Source organism: Lethenteron reissneri, chromosome 16, assembly GCF_015708825.2.
Source record: "Lethenteron reissneri isolate LAM-NWPU_2019-01 chromosome 16, ASM1570882v1, whole genome shotgun sequence".
Lineage (NCBI taxonomy): Eukaryota > Metazoa > Chordata > Hyperoartia > Petromyzontiformes > Petromyzontidae > Lethenteron > Lethenteron reissneri.
In genome coordinates this window covers 15,063,805-15,081,706 of record NC_083794.1, presented here as the reverse complement: position 1 = coordinate 15,081,706, position 17,902 = coordinate 15,063,805, and the positions used below count along the sequence as shown (strand labels likewise).

At 57.7% G+C, this 17,902-nt stretch overlaps 1 protein-coding gene across 1 annotated transcript in view; it reads right to left on the bottom strand.

Moving 5' to 3' along the window:
• LOC133343066 (F-BAR and double SH3 domains protein 2-like) overlaps positions 1 to 17,902 on the bottom strand; it is a 65,682-nt gene that overhangs the window by 38,612 nt on the left and 9,168 nt on the right. The window lies entirely within an intron of this gene.

Sequence of the window (17,902 nt, the reverse complement as noted above, 5' to 3'; positions counted from 1 at the left end):
CCAGGTGAGAGACTGGATAGGTGACAGACTAAACCAGGTGAGAGACTGAACCAGGTGAGAGACTGAACCAGGTGAGAGACTGAACCAGGTGAGAGACTGAACCAGGTGAGAGACTGAACCAGGTGAGAGACTGGATAGGTGACAGACTAAACCAGGTGAGAGACTGAACCAGGTGAGAGACTGAACCAGGTGAGAGACTGAACCAGGTGAGAGACTGAACCAGGTGAGAGACTGAACCAGGTGAGAGACTGAACCAGGTGAGAGACTGAACCAGGTGAGAGACTGAACCAGGTGAGAGACTGAACCAGGTGAGAGACTGAACCAGGTGAGAGACTGGATAGGTGAGAGACTGAACCAGGTGAGAGACTGAACCAGGTGAGAGACTGAACCAGGTGAGAGACTGAACCAGGTGAGAGACTGAACCAGGTGAGAGACTGAACCAGGTGAGAGACTGAACCAGGTGAGAGACTGAACCAGGTGAGAGACTGAACCAGGTGAGAGACTGAACCAGGTGAGAGACTGAACCAGGTGAGAGACTGAACCAGGTGAGAGACTAAACCAGGTGAGAGACTGAACCAGGTGAGAGACTGAACCAGGTGAGAGACTGAACCAGGTGAGAGACTGAACCAGGTGAGAGACTGAACCAGGTGAGAGACTGAACCAGGTGAGAGACTGAACCAGGTGAGAGACTGAACCAGGTGAGAGACTGAACCAGGTGAGAGACTGAACCAGGTGAGAGTCTGGACGGGTTAAAGTCTTGAGCTGTCCCTTAAGGGTGGAGGTGCTTGGATGCTGCGCTTGTGCAGTGGGAGAGCGTTCCAGGCGGCTGGTCCAGTAACCGAGAAGAATTTGACAGAGATAGATAGGAATCCACTTGCTGTACCGCCTTCTCTTGGCGAGCCAGGTTTCAGCACCTCTACGCCCACGGAGGAGGGAGTTCCAACACTTATGTGATCCACCAACCGCCTCGCTCCCCTCCGGTTGGTGCATTCGCCGGTGTGCACATTGGCCACCACCACCGACAGGGGGAAAGGGGGCCAGGGGGAGGCACCCACGTGGCATTTTACCCCAGGCCTCCAGGAACCTTTGGGGGCGGGGGGGCGGGGGGGTGGGGGGGCGGGGGGGCGGGGGGGCGGCTGCCTGCTCCTCCCATCTGTACTCTATCACGCATCCGACTCAAAACCGCACGCTCACGTGCACGAAACGTGTACTCACTAGCGGCGACTCCGGTGGGGGGCCACGTGGTCGGTGAGGGGGTCAACTAAGGACCGAGTCCTCAACACGGGTGGAAGAATCAATGAGTGAAGTTCACGGAAACAGGAACCATTGGAGTGACAAGGAGGGATGCATGATACATCACAGGGAATTCTCTCTGGCATCAGGGAGTGGGCGAGTGAGCGAATGATCAAGTGTTTGTCCCGGAGTAGGGAGGAGTGTTTGGCCCGGAGCAGGGAGGAGTGTTTGGCCTGGAGTGGGGAGGAGTATTTGGCCCGGAGTGGGGAGGAGTGTTTGGCCTGGAGCGAGGAGGAGTGTTTGGCCCGGAGTGGGGAGGAGTGTTTGGCCCGGAGTGGGGAGGAGTGTTTGGCCCGGAGTGGGGAGGAGTGTTTGGCCCGGAGTGGGGAGGAGTGTTTGGCCCGGAGTGGGGAGGAGTGTTTGGCCCGGAGTGGGGAGGAGTGTTTGGCCCGGAGTGGGGAGGAGTGTTTGGCCCGGAGTGGGGAGGAGTGTTTGGCCCGGCGCGGGGAGGAGTGTTTGGCCCGGAGCGGGGAGGAGTGTTTGGCCCGGAGCGGGGAGGAGTGTTTGGCCCAGAGTGGGGAGGAGTGTTTGGCCCGGAGCGGGGAGGAGTGTTTGGCCCGGAGTGGGGAGGAGTGTTTGTTTGGCCCGGAGCGGGGAGGAGTGTTTGGTCCACAGTGGGGAGAGTGGAGCCCTCACGAGCTGAGTGGCCTCTAATTCCTCCCATCTGGCGCCGCGCGCCGCAAGAACCGAAACCACAGAGAACTTTTTCTTTCTTCCTCCCCTAATTAAAACCACAACCACCACCACCACCGCCGCCACCACCGCCGTCACCACCGCAGTGGTGGTAGTGGCGCTGTTGACCTGCAACGTTCCGGCGGCAAACCGAGAAGACATCCAACGGAGAAGGCGGAGCCAGGAGGGGGGCGGGGCAGAGGGGCGGGACAAGCTACCCCTCAACCCCCACTGCCCCCCCGTCATCACGAACAGAGTGAGTGTGTGAATTATTATAATCATCAGCAAAAGCCACGGGCAATCCACTGCTGGATGAAGGCCTCCCCAAGACACCACCACCTCGCAACGTACTCATCCACGGAGCGCACGCACGCGGTTCCGTTCCTCGGATTCTCTCCACTGTCGTTCCTGACGGTCGCCCGCCGTGCCTCCCCGGCCGTGCCGTGTCCTGCCTGGACCCCACTCACAGCCGAGGGCATGTGGCAGGTGAAAAAGATCTTCGTGTTTGCGCGCAACAGCAAAATCCCACGCCCCCCACCCCCCACACGAAGCCTCACCCCTAACTTGGCGCAGCCCAATCGCCACAGTAACCGCTGCCATATCACCTGCAGGCCGAGGCAAGGCGGAGGGAGGTAATGCACGGGGAAATGAAACCGGGGCTGGGTTGGAGCTGCCAGTGCGTGGGGCCCTGCGGTGGCGCCGAGAGCCCGCCCGGCTCCACCACGCGTGGCCGGGGCATTGTCACCCACGGTGCTGCCTGGGGACGGCGGGGCAATGCCAGGCCGCTTGAGGGATTGCGTCGTCGGCATTGTCACTCGCGTTGCTTCACCAACGAGGGTCCTGCCAGGTTTTCGCAGGAAAGGGGCCGATGTTGCGTTTAAGAGTGTTTGGCTGCTATACATTTCCAAATCATCAGCCACTTTGTTTGAGCTATCATTTGTGGCCAGGTCGCTGCTGAATTAGAGGAACATATCTCAGTGGGCCTTAGCTGGTAAAATAAAAAATAGTTGCGGTGTCATTTTTCAGCAGCGGGATGTTTTGACCAATGCCAAGTTACAGAGTTTATCACTAGCTATGGGTGGATGGTAGCGCCTCGAGTGGCTGGGTCACCTGAACCAAATATTAACGGCACACGCGCGCACGCGCACGCACGCCCACACGCACGCCCACACACACAAGCACGCGCGCACACGTGCGATAGAACGGCACGCTCAGATCTCGCCCGCCGTCAACACGAGACGTCACCCAACCGGTTCCCGGAGACTCGGCGCTGGCGCCGCACACTCCTGGGGGACCCCCCCCCCCCACAATCGCCACTTGGATTCGTCTGCACCCTCCCCCCCGGCCCCGAAACAACGAATTCTCTCTCCCCGTGCCTGTGTCTCGCCGTGAGTCATCAAGGTCGCTCTGAGGGAGATCACTCAGCCCCTGCCGTACAGAAATAGCAGAGGACTGTGTATCCACCGCGTGGCCTCCTGCCTCTGTGATGCGGGCAGCGCACTGGAGCGAGGGCACGGGGTTTCAGGAATCCCTTCACCCAGCTGAGCACCCAGAACGGAACTTAGTTGGGCACCCAGCCTGGCACCTGGGTCATGTGCTCGGTGCCAAGCGAGATTCCCAACTGAGTAACCTCGCACAATGCACCCATTGGGCACCAAGTCTAGCACCTAGAATGACAAGCAGATGGGCACCTAGCCTGGCACCCGGACATTGACACTGAACCAGTCGTGGGCCTCACCGAGGTCGACGCAGTCTTAAAAGGAGTACCTGGTGCGCCGTGGAAACAACACTGGGGTCAGAGGCAGCCGGGCGTAGTTGCTACCCGGCCACCCACCCCCTTGTTAGCAACACTTGTCCCAAGAGTCTGTTGAGGCTATACGGGGGAGCTTTGTGTTTGGTGTGGAACCCACCCCGGTGCCCAGGGCTTGGCTTCATTACCTTCACGAGAAGCTTTCCTCCGCGGCTGCTCCGCGTTTGTTTGTTTTAATTTCACAGAAAAAATTCTCCAGAGTTCAGATCTTGCCCCTTTTACAGTGCGCAAGTGTCACCCACACCCAGCAACCTGAAGACGCGAGTGCGGTGTCTGTATGTGTGCGTGTGTGTGTGTGCGTGTGCGGAGTGTTGTGCTGGAGTGTGCGAGTGTGCGTGTGCGTGCGGTGTCTGTATGTGTGCGTGTGTGTGTGTGGAGTGTTGTGCTGGAGTGTGCGTGTGTGCGTGTGCGTGCGGTGTCTGTATGTGTGTGCGTGTGTGCGTGCGGAGTGTGTGTGTGTGTGCGTGTGTGTGCGTGCGTGCGTGTGTGCGTGCGGAGTGTGTGTGTGTGTGCGCTGGAGTGGGAGTGCAATGGTTTGCGCATTGATCCACGGACCCGGCGACCCGAATTTGATTCCCGTTCACGACCACAAACAGCAGTGACAAATGTGTCAACCGGTCATGGGCTTCCCATAGGTCGACTCAACCGTACACGAGTACCTGGTGCGGTGTGTAAACATCAGCACGGGGGAGACAAAGGCGGCCGGCCACGGTTCTGGCCATCCACACCCTCGTGTACCGCGCCGGCCTTCATAGGTGCCCGACAACAGCACTTGCTCTTAAAAGCCTGTTGAAGGCAATACCTGGGATCTTTGTCTGTCCGTGCGAGTGTATTGTAGGAAGCACTGTCGGGTCAGGTGTCATGCCGTGCACAAACCAAAACAAACTCTTCCACCCGGCAGCTGGGCTCACATCACCCTCGTAGCTACTGGAGGCCACCCCAGGCCGACTCCCCGCCCGCCCTGCTGGTAAACAGCCTCGCACAATGACGGGCGACTCTCGCGATTGACGCCACGGGATCTTTAACGTCCACCGCCAGTGAAGCCGGCGGCTAGCGATATTATTACGGCGTTCACGCCGGCAATATTAATTGGGGCGGCCGCTGGAATTCGAACCGTGACCTTCTGCAACAAACAGCGAACGCGCCGCCGCGTCGCCTGCGCGTGAATTCTTCTGCTGCTCTCCCGGTTTGTGTCTCTGTGAAGCACTCTTCTCTGCGAGCGGCGTGGTCTGTTGTTGCGGACCCAGGCCTCGCCTCGCGGCCCTCGCCCGGGCTGGCCGCTTCACGTAAAGTTTCACTGTTACCGGGGCCAGCGGCGAACCTAAACCGGTCATGAGGTTTGTTTGACCATACTTCACCACGCTGGTCAGTGTGGGTTAGAGAAAGTGGTTGACTCGTGGTGGGACCGGTTCAGATATCGCTCGGCACTGATGTCAGCCGTGACCGGAATTCAACTCAGGATTTTCAGGTTCATAGCGCGGTGCGCGAACTTTTTAAGTCTCTATATGACTGTAATTATGCGTGCGTCAATGTCTGTGTATCAGTGTAAGTCCTAGGTGCGTGCAGCATTGTGTGAGTGCAGACCTGCATGTCTGCGAAGCACGCGGTCGGTGATACGGGTCAGTGAATGGGGCGGGGGAGGCACGGAGGGAGTTGTGGGGACTGAACCAATTCAGGTCTCACTGATGTTAGCCGTGGCTGGGAATTGAACTCAGGTCGCCGTGGTTCATGAAGCAGCGGGTGATTCACTGCGCCACCTCTCCACCCCAAACAAGGAGATTCCCCCCATCAACATCACAACCCCCCGCCCCCCAGGGAAGGGAGGGCCGCCTTATGGTTAACATTAACAAAGGAAAGGTGAAGTATGGACAGGTTGCTGGGTGTGTGCACCCCGATGGTGTTACTCAGACCGACCTCGCACATTCCAATCATTCACAGCTCCTGACCCCCCCCCACCCCGATGGAATGCTGCCTCGCCACTCTTGCTGCTGTCACTGCAACGTTGCCTGTGACAATGCTTCTTGTGACAATGCCTCCAGTGACAATGCCTCCCGTGACAATGACTCCAGTGACAATGACTCCAGTGACAATGCCTCCCGTGACAATGCCTCCCGTGACAATGACTCCAGTGACAATGCCTCCCGTGACAATGCCTCCCGTGACAATGCCTCCCGTGACAATGCCTCCCGTGACAATGCCTCCAGTGACAATGACTCCCGTGACAATGCCTCCCGTGACAATGCCTCCCGTGACAATGCCTCCAGTGACAATGTCTCCCGTGACAATACCTCCAGTGACAATGCCTCCCGTGACAATGCCTCCAGTGACAACGCCTCCCGTGACAATGCCTCCAGTGACAATACCTCCCGTGACAATGCCTCCCGTGACAATGCCTCCAGTGACACTGCCTTCAGTGACAATGCCTCCCGTGACAATGCCTCCCGTGACAATGCCTCCAGTGACAATGCCTCCCGTGACAATGCCTCCCGTGACAATGCCTCCAGTGACAATGCCTCCCGTGACAATGCCTCCCGTGACAATGCCTCCCGTGACAATACCCCCAGTGACAATGCCTCCCGTGACAATGCCTCCAGTGACAACGCCTCCCGTGACAATGCCTCCAGTGACAATACCTCCCGTGACAATGCCTCCCGTGACAATGCCTCTAGTGACACTGCCTTCAGTGACAATGCCTCCCGTGACAATGCCTCCCGTGACAATGCCTCCAGTGACAATGCCTCCAGTGACAATGCCTCCCGTGACAATGCCTCCAGTGACAATGCCTCCCGTGACAATACCTCCCGTGACAATACCTCCCGTGACAATGCCTCTAGTGACACTGCCTTCAGTGACAATGCCTCCAGTGACAATGCCTCCAGTGACAATGCCTCCAGTGACAATGCCTCCCGTGACAATGCCTACAGTGACAATGCCTCCAGTGACAACGTTGCCCGTGACAACGTTGCCCGTGACAACGTGGCCCGTGACAATCCGCAACAACAAAATGACCGAGCAGACAAAGATACGCCTTCCCGCGAGCTTCTGTCCCTGAACTGCAATTTTTTTCCCCTCAAACAAATCCCATCAGCCATGCGGCCTTCCTTCTGGCAGCGACGACTTTCAGCAGCACTGCGTGGACACAAGCAAATCGTCGAGAATGGGTCTCGACATTCAAAGTTGAATGCAGCCGTCCAAACTCCAGCGAGGCACAATCGCCAAGCCTGGCTACTGAACGCTCCGTCTCCCAGACATCTACCAAGCGGTTGGGCCAGCGTTGGCATTGTGGTTTAAACCGCTGGGCCAATCGTTGGGCCCAAGGTTGGCCCAACGATTAGCACGGTTGGCTACGTACGGTGAGAAATAAGTTTAACATACATACATAGAGACATACATCAAAACCGTTCCGAACAAACGAGAGGAAATGAACTCAACAAAGGACGGCAGCAAAGCGTGGCTAAAAATAAGCACGAGCAAAAAACACAGACAAGTCACGGCCGAAGGTTCCGCTAAACAAAAGAAAGCAATTGTTGGAGGGGCACAAATGGAAAACACAGCAGAATATTTATACCCAGGGATATTCTCTTGTACAATTACTTCTCGGCTTCCGAACGCAGGAAAGCCACAGCGAGTCTAAGGGCTCTTCTACAGGAGGGGGCTGCCCAAGTGTTTTTTTTCCCAGTAGGGTGACGATGTCACTCCTGCTGCTGTTGCTGCCGTGACCCCAACTGAGTTATTTGCAGGTGAATGTTTCTCTATAGAAATGTTTTGGCCACGGTCAGACTGTATAATGTACGGTGTTTTTTTTTAATAGCTATGGAAGAACCCCAGAAGAAACACATGCAGAACAGGGGGAGAACACACCAACTCCACAACACACTCACTCAATCTCACTCTGCAGAACAGGCGGAGAACACACCAGAAATGCGCCTATGGCGGGAATCGAACCCAGGCGCTTCTTGCTGCGCGGCGTGAGTGTTACTGCTGGGCCACCGGGCCGCCCAGATCAGGATCAAAACGATGACGTGGAGAGGCAATGGTGAGGACCGCGGGAACCTTGAGCATCTTGCACCCCTAACACACACACCACAAACACTGAGAGGCAGCCGCCTCCTTCCCACATCTCGTCCCCCACGTTAGTAAGTGTAACAGTATTCCTGTCACATCCCATCAGCCGTACGGCCTCCTGAGAGTGCATTTCAGCCACATTGGTTCAATGAAAGCAAAGCGCAGGGACCAGTTTCGACATTCAGCGTCTCATCGGCAGTAAGATCGCTTGTAGCGATGCCGCTGAACTGGCCGACGTATATATCGATCGGCAGGCCCCTGTCCGTCAGATCACCCACCCCACAAAAGAGGGGGGGCGCAGACTTGGGAGATCCGGGGGTCAAAGGGCAAAGAGGAAGGCAAGGATTAAGGGCTCACGGTGTAACGAGCAAGCGGTGCCGTCAGAGCCCCTCTGCGCATCACCTCGTCACCACGAGGCTTCACGCGATCATGACCAATCATGGGCCCAATCGTAGCTCCAGCGGTTGGCCCATCCAAGTTCCGATGCGGCCACCGCCGCCGATTCGGAGGAGGAGGCACGCTCGCTCCGGCAAGGCGCATCTCCCCTGCTCCCACCCCTCCCCCCACGCACTCCACTTTCAATCTGCCGCTCGCGCCAGACAAAAGCGCGGAGCGGAGCGATTATCATAATCGTGCTCCCCAGCAACCTCTCTCCTCCTCCTCCTGTCCCCTCCCATCACATCTTCCTCTCCCCTCATGCTCTCTTCCCGTCTCTGTTGCCACTGCATCTTCCTCTCCTTCCCAGCGCTCCCGTCATGACCAGTACGCGCACGTCCCCCCACGACCCCCGACCTCCCCCCGACTGCCCCCACGGGAGATCTGTGGGGTGGGGGGGTTCATCACGTGACCCGCGCCTGTGTTGTGGCGCGTGGGAACCGCACCCCCTCCCACCTGTTCGTCCGTCTCCTCTGTACCCCCCCTCCCCAGTCTGCCTCTGTCTGCCACCACGAACCCTCCCCACCAACATGCATCGCCTGTGCGACAACATGCACCGCCTAGAGGCCATGGACTTAGAGGGGACACGTGGTCTAGTCCCTGCACTCCAGTCCGTGCACTCCATTCTTTGTGCTCCAGGTTTGGTGCTCCAGGTTTTGTGCTCCAGGTTGTGTGCTCCAGGTTGTGTGCTCCAGGCTGTGTGCTCCAGGTGTTATGGAGCCCACAACCCCTTCTTCGTATACGTGTTATCTTCTTCCTCACGTGGGTGATGTTGATGCAGAGCAGCAGCTGTGATTGTACATTGGCTGATGAGCCAGAGATTGGGTCGGGAGGAGGAGCGGAGCGGTAAATCATCTTTTCTATTCGTGCCATAGAGAAGGGTCATTGCCCCGAAACGTCGTCTTAAAATTATGTTTTCCTTTTAAGGTCACACACAACCGCACGCACGCGCTGAAGTCACCATGCTTCAGCATCGTCGCACGGCCGTGGCGGTGCGGTGGCCCTATCGGCCCTCGTCATCAACTGTACCCCCCCCCCTTCCCCACCCATCTCCCCAACGCTCCGTTAACAAATCGTCTCACACGAGGGCGCGACTTCCCCAGTTGGACCAGGCAGGCTTAGAGTCACCTCCTCCTCGACAAACTCTCTCTCTCTCTCTCTCACTTCTCTCCGCTTCCCCCTCCTTTCTCTTAGTTCCCCCTCTCGCCCCTGCCTTAGCTCGCAGCGAGGTTCTTCTCTTGGTCCGTCCAGTCTCGACCACAGAGGCGACCCCCCCCCGCCTCCACCCACTCTGTAGCCTGGTGAAGATCCCCTTTCTGCGTTTGCTTCGTGGAAAAAAAACATCAATGAAATAAAAATAAGATATGAATACTCCTACGAACGCGGGACCCCCGAAGGCAAGGGGGTCCCGCCTCCCTGTCGAGGAGCCAAGGGGGCCCATTCGGAGTAGCCGAGATGGTCCCCGTGTAGGTGGCGGAGCCAAGGGGACGCGTGTTAGGTAGCCAAGACGACACATCATGCTACTATAATTATACACAAGAATGGGGGGGGGGGGGGGGGCAATTGCCTGGCCTCCTGGGAGGAGAGCGGACCCATTGAACGTCTCCACTCCGACACCCCCACCCCCCACCAATACTCACCACTGCTTACCACCCCACCCCCCTCCCCACACGTCTCTCACCGGGCACGCGATCTGCCGCCCTTCCCGTCATCAAATATTTAACGCGGAGGGACAAAGCGGTGCACGGCACGACGCGTCGCGACAGCCACAACAATCGGCACGGCGTGCGATGTCCGCTCGCGCCGCTCGCTCCGCCGGCGTCTCCACTTTCACCAGGGGGCGGGGGCCCGGCGGGGCAGTGAGCCGCTCCGCCAGGGCCCTCAACGGATTCTCCGACTGGCAGCGCCGGGCAGGTCGACCCAAGGGCGACCGTGGAACAGCGCGGAGCGCGCACGTCCGGGCGGCCCAGCGGAGCGCGGTTCCATCGGCAGAGCGGCCTCCGCTTGGTTTTGCGTGCCGCTCTGGAGCTGGAGGTGGCGGCGGTGGTGGTAGCGGCGGGGTCGTTTGTTTACTTATTTACGAGCGGCTTTGTGAGCGCGCGAGCCCGTTGTGGCCGCACCGCACGTTTGCTTGCCGAGCCTCCGCACGCCGCCCTTCCCGAACAGGCCGAGCGTGGTCGCAGAGACGCCCCGGCACATCAATCTTCCACGCGGGGCATTGTGGCCTGGCACCGATGGACCGCGCGCCGCCGCCACGCCGCAACCGCACGCACCGCCGCCGGCGGCGGCTTGCCAACATTGCCCCCCTTGCCGCCCGCCGCCCCCAAAGCGCCGACATGTCGCCTCGCCGAGGCGCTGCTATCCCCACCGCGTCGGTTCGCAAATCTCATCAAGTCGCCACCGCACCTCGCCAGCACCGTAACTCGCCGCTGTGCCCGCCCACGCCAACTCACCATGTCGCTGCCACCCCAAACGCCACTGCACCACCTCACCATCTCTTACCAACAGATCACAAAGTCACCGCCAAACCTCACCACACGGTCACCTCACCACCCCAACACAACCTCGCCATGCCATAATCCTACCTCAACGCATCATTTCTAAGTTAGCTCTCCATCTCACCGTGCCACCACACCGCCTGGCAACGCCGTCGCTAATTGCAATCACGAACGCCAATTACGACGCTCATCGTAGAGCTGCGAACCACACCGTGGCTCATCGCACCACGGCGTCTGAAGGTCGGAGTGCGTGCTAGGTGGCTGTGTTTACCAGTGCGCCCCTCCCGTGGAGTGGGCAATGCAGTAGCAGCAGCAACAGCAGCAGCAGTAACAATAGCAGCAGCAATAGCAACAGTAACAATAGCATCAGCAGCAACAATAGCAGAAGTAACAATAGCAGCAGTAACAATAGCAGCAGCAACAATAGGAGCAGAAAGTAACAATAGCAACAGCAAGAGTGGCAGCATTAGGAGTGATATGAGCGGCTGTAGCAGCATTAGTAAAATGAGCAGCATGAACAGCAGGAGTAGCGGTAGTCTCTCTCTCTCTCTTGTTCGTCCATCATAGTTGATGATCACCATGGCACGTTTGTCATTTTGTTGGGTTTTGATGAGTGCGCAGATGGCTGAACAGGCCAATCAGAGCCCGGCATTCTCTGTGGCACACTGGACAGGTCAGCCAACCGTGCTAAAAGGAGGTATGGGATATCAGCAGCAGCAGCAGCGTCAGCAGCTTTCACCCTCGAGCTGACTGGTGGTGCAACAACACGTCCAGCACGGGAAGTCCCGCTCCACGCCGCACTGGAGAACAATCGTTCCGACGCCCCCCATCCCAAAACCTTCCCCACCCCCTCTCTAGTAATCAGAGGTCGAAAACGGGTTTTGATTCCTTACCCATACCCGTACCCGGCCGCACCAGGGTCGCAAACGGGTACCCGTACCTGTACCCGACCGTACCCGTACCCTACCCGTACCCGGCCGGGTATCGGGTAGGGTACGTGTATCGGGTACCTGATTGCGACCTCTGGGATGAAGCCATGTTGCAGGCACGGGTGGGTTGATTCTAGGAACTTGAATTGTGAGAAGAGACAAGACGTTGGGAAATGAGTGACAAACAGTTACTCACCAGTGACTCACGGCCTACCCGTACCCGGCCGCACCAGGGTCGCAAACGGGTACCCATACCCGTACCCGGCCGGGTACGGGTAGCCGGGTATCGGCTAGGGTACGGGTATCGGGTACCCGGTTGCGACCTCTGCTAGTAATGCAACTCTCAGCACGCGGGGTGAAACGTCGGACATCGAACCGGACAATACAGGGTATGACTGGCAAATCCATCGATCGGACAGCTGTAGCAAAGAGTTCTGCTGGGAAGGCTCCACGTGTGTGGGTAATGATGCCATGCCTGGTGATGATGATGATGACAACCGCAGTAATAACCGGGTCGGCCTGCCGGATTCAAATTGCGAACCTCTGCAACAACAAACGGAAAAGTCCCAGCACTCGGCTATGCGACTGTCCCAGTGTCACTCATGATGATTCTGCTGCTGATGATGATACTGCTGCTGATGAGGATAAATACTACTGCTGATGCTGCTGCTGATGTATGACGCTGACGCTGCTGCTGATGATGTTGTTCCTTTTTGCCGCTCGCTGACTCGGGGGTAATAGCGGCGAGCCCCGCGGTAAACACCGATCGGCGCACGCAGCGCTTCCCGCGCTGTCAACGCCTCTCAACTAGGACAACAACAACATCCCGCGTGGCATCCACGTCCACCACACAGGCCTCCAACGAGGCCGGCGGTGGCCGAGATGGAGCGGCGACATCGTCGTCAGCGTTTAGGCGGTGGTCCAAGCGACTTCCTGCGGCTCGAATGGGCGCTGCAGGAATTGGCGCTCGGCCTCCGTTTACAGCCGCCGTGCAGAGCCAAGAGCAGAAATTCCACGTTACTATGGCAGGGACGAGTCTATCCCAGAGTTATCGTACAAAATCGACGGCTTGGCATAAAATTCGAAATTGGACGGAAGGGTGAACCCAGGTGAAATGTTTATTATTATTATTATAATTCCACTTGTTCCCCCTGGAAAGTATCACTGACTCTCAAGACTCATTTTCAGGATGGTCCTGCCAAGTTTCCGCAGTAGGGAGGCGATGTTGCGGGTGATCACAATTGACTAATTTGTGAGTAATATTTCAGCATTGTAATATTTTGGCCAATACCAGTTATATCTTTTTAATAGCTGTGAAGAAATTGGAGAACCCGGAGGAAACCCATGTAGAGAGAGCTAAAAGAACCCACACGAGTCGGGAATCAAACCCAGGGCCATCTGGCTGCGAGGCGCAGGCGTGAGTCCCGCGCTGCCCCACCGTGCCACCCGCGAGACGCTCTGCAAGTGCGAACCGCCACCAGCCCCGCTGGCAGAGCCTGGCCCGAGGGAGCGGGAGAGAGCAGGGCTGTGCCAACCTCGGCACAGCGACTCTACTGTTACAAAGGGGGCGGTGAGCGTGATGCGATGGAGGACTTCGCTTCAAGACAAAAGTTTGGCGAGACGGGGAGGGAAGCGGGGAGATGGAGGGCGGTGATGGTGAGCTGCTGCTGCCGGTGAGCCGAGGGTGAGAGGCACAGGGCAGCGCTCCCCACCCCGCCCCTGGCCCAGAGGTCACGGGATGTCAGGAGGGGTAACACGTCACACAGCGTGACCAGGGGGGTACACCACCGCCGCCACCACCCGGTCGTCTGCTAAAAGAACCCCTCCGCCCCCTGCCTTACACCGCCCGACCACCGCCACCTCGCAGTGGCAGCAGGATGTGAACGCTCCGGAGAGGAAACCGCAAGTAGGCGGGCGACGACGCTCGCCCCGACTCTAAACAAACACCAGCAGCGGCAGCGGTGACGTTGATCGCCAGCAACCCGCGACCCACGGCCTGCCAACCGACGGCCCGCGATGCCACGGAGCTGGGCCCTGCGGGGCTTGTTCAGCCAGGATGCCTCACCGAGTCTCAGGACTCAGGAGGCTCCGTTTCATGGTTGGGGGTGACGGTCGCGACGTTAAGTAACTTGCGGCGTTATTCTACTAATTTGGCAAACGTGGACCGTGACGCCAGCGCACACAATGGCCCTACTCTCTTGTGAGTGACGTCACAGGATCTTTAACGCCCGCTGCGAGTGAAGGGGACGGCACGTAGTGTTATTGCTGTAATCACACACCATAGTATTAACCAGGGCGGCCGCTGGATTCGAACCCTGAACCTCTACAGCAAGCGGTAAACTGCTGGGCCACTGCGGGTGCCAGATAGCACAGTTTACGTACAAGATGTTCACCCGGGGGTCAAAGTACTATAGTGGAAGCAGGTCTCCCTCACTTTATACGGTAAATACATTTCAAACAAGAGGGCATGCAAAGCAAAACCGCGTAACATGGAACGCACGGTCATCCAACCCACAATGCACTGCACAAGGAGAAAGCTGCCAAGCAGCGCGTACACTACAGACGGTACACACACAGCACACATACTGTGCACACAGTACACACACAGTACACACACACAGTACACATACACAATGTACACAGTACACACACACAGTACAGACAGTACATACACAGCACACACACAGTACACACACACAGTACACACACACAGTACACATACACAATGCACACAGTACACACACACAGTATACACACAGCACACACACAGTACACATACACACACAGTAGACACACAGTACACACACACAGAGTACACACACACGGTACACACACACGGTACACACACACGGTACACACACACAGTACACACAATGTTGTCCCACGTCCGACCGCTTGCTAAGGGAGATTTCAAACCGCACGGCCGAGCCAACATGTTGGGTAGAGACCGAGAGAGAGACCGGTGGAGGTAGAGAGACAGGTGTAGGTGTCCTTGTGTGACCCCCCCTCTGTGTGGTAGTGTTACCCCCCCCCCTCTGTGTGGTAGCGTGCCCCCCCCCCCTCTGTGTGGTAGCGTGACCCCCCCCCCCTCTGTGTGGTAGCGTGACCCCCCCCCCTGTGTGGTAGCGTGACCCCCCCCCTCTGTGTGGTAGCGTGACCCCCCCCCCCTCTGTGTGGTAGCGTGACCCCCCCCCCCCGTGTGGTAGCGTGACCCCCCCCCCTCTGTGTGGTAGCGTGACCCCCCCCCCTCTGTGTGTGGTAGCGTGACTGTGGTGGGGTTGGCCTATTGGCATTTGCACATTTAGTTATACGGCCATTGGAACAAAGTTGTGATTAGCCTTGGGTAGACATCCGTACACTGGAGAGGAATCTGCCCAAGGGGGGCGGGGAGGTGGGAGGGTGGGGGGTGGTGGGGGATAGGTGGAGGGCGGGGGGTGGTGGGGGGTGGTGGGGGGGGTCATATTGCTGCCATCGAGTTTGCACCCCGGCCCTTCTTTCTGACCCCCCGAAGGGGACAGTAATATTTCCACGGGGTGAGTCATTGATGCAATAGTATTTTGACCGCAGAAATATAAAAATATCTCCACATTAAAGCAGTAGATGGCATGTTGACGTGATTCTGGGGGGCGGTTGAAGAGCATCTCACGCCCGAGTCGCGGGGCCCTCGCTCCTTGGCAGCCACGGCGCATTGCTCAGTTCCTGGCCCCGCGGGGGGGGGGGGGGGGGAGACTGTGGCACGCCGAGTACAGTGTGTGCTGCAGTGTGTGTGGTGCAGTGTGTGTGTGTGCTGCAGTGTGTGTGTGTGCTGCAGTGTGTGTGGGTTCTGCAGTGTGTGTGTGTGCTGCAGTGTGTGTGACCAGAGGTCTCACTCCGAATCAGTCGAGCGGCATTTTCTTTTCATCGGTTGCGTAACGCTGTGTGGAAGCTACCTGGTCTGTCACTTCGCACGCAACTCCAGGTCTTCTCGGCCAGTCATTCTCTCCCTTCTCCATGCTTGCGAAACGTGGACCCCCTAATGGAACATCTTCGCCGGTTAGAAACATTTAGGCTGGCCTGCCTACGATCCATCGTGGGTTTAACCAGGCTGGATTGTGTGAGCTCCTCCGGCAGGCAAGGCTGCGTTGACTGGGTAATGTAGTCTGCATGCCCAGCCACCGCATGCCTAAACAGATTTTGTTCAGCCGGATAGCGGGGGCTGAACGAGCACGGCACAGGTACAGGAGGATGGGGAGCTGAGTGGACTGGCCGATGACTGGTACCAGCAGTGTCAAGATCGGCCTCTGGAGGAGGCTCGTAAAGGACGCTACTGGGTGGTTGGAGGCAGTCGCCCTCCAACAACGGAGGGGGGAGGAGCGACGCTGACAACAATGAGTGGAGCACCGGGTGGCTAAAGCACAGCAAGTTGGCACAGTAGGGGTACAGGTGGTGCATCGGCCAGTCATCTCAGTCAGTCGACCCGTGGCACCTGGGTCTGTCCCGTGACCTGCCAACGGGCGTTCGACACTTCATGTGCCTCAAGGTGCACATAGCCTGGCACAAGCGTTGTGGTGACGTCACCGCCACTTATTGGCGAACGGCGGTTGTTGTTGTCTGTGGTTTATGTGTGTGTCTGTGTGTGTCTGTATGTGTGTGTTAATGTGTGTGTGTTCTGGTGTGTTTACGTGTGTGTGTTTTACGTGTGTGGAATTTTAGCGATTGTATCTACGCAATCACACTTTAGTACACCCTTTGTGTACACACACCACACATTTACACCAAAACCTCAGCTTCGGCAAATAAACGACTGTGCTCAACTGTTTGGCCACTTCTCATTACACAGAACACACAGCATTGTCACAAAACATAAACATCTCACACAAATGATGACCATGACGATGATGATGATGAGACACTAAGGCCCCTTCTTCTTAGTCACAGCTCAGCTCAAGACTTGAGCCGGTGGGTTTTACCAGGAGCCGAGCCCGAGCCCAACCACAGCCGAACCTGACCCGAGCCAGGGCCCAGCCAGGGCCCAGCTAGAGCCGAGAAGACGGCCATCAGAGGCTGTGCCATCTCAGTGTGACGTCCGAGTTTAAACTCGCAACCACGGTGCCAACAAAACCTAAGACAGACGAGCTAAGACACGAACACGTGTGAGAAGGGCCACCCAGAGGTGGGGGCCGGGGCAATTTGACCCCCGTGTCTTACACCACAGAGGGCCCCACAACAAAGGCGGCCCTCTTGGGCCTCCCGGTCCCGGGCCTCGCCGAACCTCGGCGGGTCTGCCAGAGGGGAGGAGCTTCTGTGCGTAGAGCGGGAATGGAACTCGGGTCACTGGGTTCGGAGTGCGGTGAGCTGACCGCTACGCTGACCGCTCCCCAGCTTTGACGGTCAGACACAAATTGACACACGCACACAGCTCACGCCGATCGTGTCATTGCAAGGGGCCCCCGTTCTGGCCGTCCTTGTAGCGCACATTTGGGAACAAAATAATAAGAAGAAAGAGGCCTCGATCCAGCGGTAGAAATTCCACGTTACTATGACGCAAGCCACCATCATGCGTGCAACAAGTGGTCCGTGCGGTCAGCAAGCGGTGCACGGCAAGCGCGGATCCACATCGGAGGGAGTGAGGAGGGAGGGTGTTGGGCAGGCGTGCGTACACGCAGGCGTGCGTACACGCAGGCGTGCGTACACGCAGGCGTGTGTACACGCAGGCGTGCGTACACGCAGGCGTGCGTACACGCAGGCGTGCGTACACGCAGGCGTGTGTTCAGACAGGCGTGCGTACACGCAGGTGTGGACATTAGGGTGCCATTTAAAAGTCAAGTTTGTTATTTTCAAGGTCCATGCCTCCCGGTTGTATTTGTTTGCCGGTTAAACCGAGACGATCCCTCAATGTTGACGGGGCGCCCAATGGAGCGGAGATCAAAGTCGATAGACAGCACAGACGCAGAGGAGCAGCAGGCGGCCCTCTCAGGTGACCCGCCGCCCACACTGGGCATCTGTGGAAAAGAGCTTCATAGCTCATCGGATTCCTCCCGTCTAAACAAAGATTCTGATTCTGGGTAGGTGAGTGGGCGAGTGAGTAGGTGAGTAGGTGAGCGAGTAGGTGAGCGAGTAGGTGAGTGAGTAGGTGAGTAGTAGGGTTCTACTCAATATACGTACAGTCACAGTGTAGAGGCACAGACGCAGAGAAGAGGAGGAGAAGGGGGGACTCTGAG